Genomic DNA, 1,009 nt, shown 5'->3' with positions numbered 1-1,009 from the left:
TGGTCTCAAAGGAGACTCTGGATTTGAAAGCATCCGGCTAATGTATTTCGAAGAGGATGATGCTCTTCAACTGGCACACACCAAATCTGCAAAGTTTGTGTGATGTTCTTTCATCTAAAAAATAAAGAACAAGATGGTGTAAGTGGGAACTAATTGCTTGAACACCCTCTCCAGCCCCAGACACCTGTACCTCAATCTAAACTTGACTCCTGTCATTTATGCTTCCTGAGCATGTCACGTTGACTTCTGGGTGAAAGGACTGAGTAGAGCTAATGAGTCCCAGGGTCTTGATTTCAGCTGCAGTTGGGAACAGCTGTGTGAAGGGAAGGAACCTGCCTGGAAAATGAAAGGAATGGCCATCTGGGAGGCATGGAGAGGAAGCAAAAGTAGTCAGGAGACATTTCCTTCTGCTCTGCAGTTGACCAGCGTCTCTGTCTTTCAAGACAAATCTTGGAAGACCAGCTTGGCTTTCCTGGGGAAGAATCTTTAAAGCAATTATTTTAGTGCTTGTAGTACTGGTGCATTTTACTATGGGGAGTAAATAAGTGATTGACTTTGGCAAAACATCTCTTCTGTTCTGTTTTAGTTTTACACTGAGGTTTGAATAGATCTACCCCCAGAATATGTTTCTACACAGGACAAGTTGAGCATAGTGGTATTGACTTTCATCAGGAGAGGATCCTGTGTCACCAGAACTGACATCATGGCTTCTCTGTGCTACAAAAGGCCTTCAACTGAAGTTCGGGTCTGAATTACATGACGTTTAGGGGCATATTTGTATCCAGCCTTTGCTTTGGGAGCCCACTTGCTCCATCTAAAGGTTTTTAAGGCTAAAAAGGACAAGTAAGATGGTCTAGCCTGATATCTTCTGTGATATAGTCCCAAGTGTCTTCCTCCTTATAATTTCTTATCCTTTCCCTGTTTGAGTAGACAAAATAGCAGTGTGGTACCTATTATCCAATATAGCTATCATTGCAACAGACCTGTGTAACTCATGCCATGACCAAGA

The sequence above is a fragment of the Nestor notabilis genome, unplaced genomic scaffold (assembly GCF_000696875.1).
Source record: "Nestor notabilis isolate BGI_N333 unplaced genomic scaffold, ASM69687v1 scaffold17664, whole genome shotgun sequence".
In the NCBI taxonomy this organism is placed as follows: Eukaryota; Metazoa; Chordata; class Aves; order Psittaciformes; family Psittacidae; genus Nestor; species Nestor notabilis.
Note: the sequence above shows the minus strand (reverse complement) of the source record.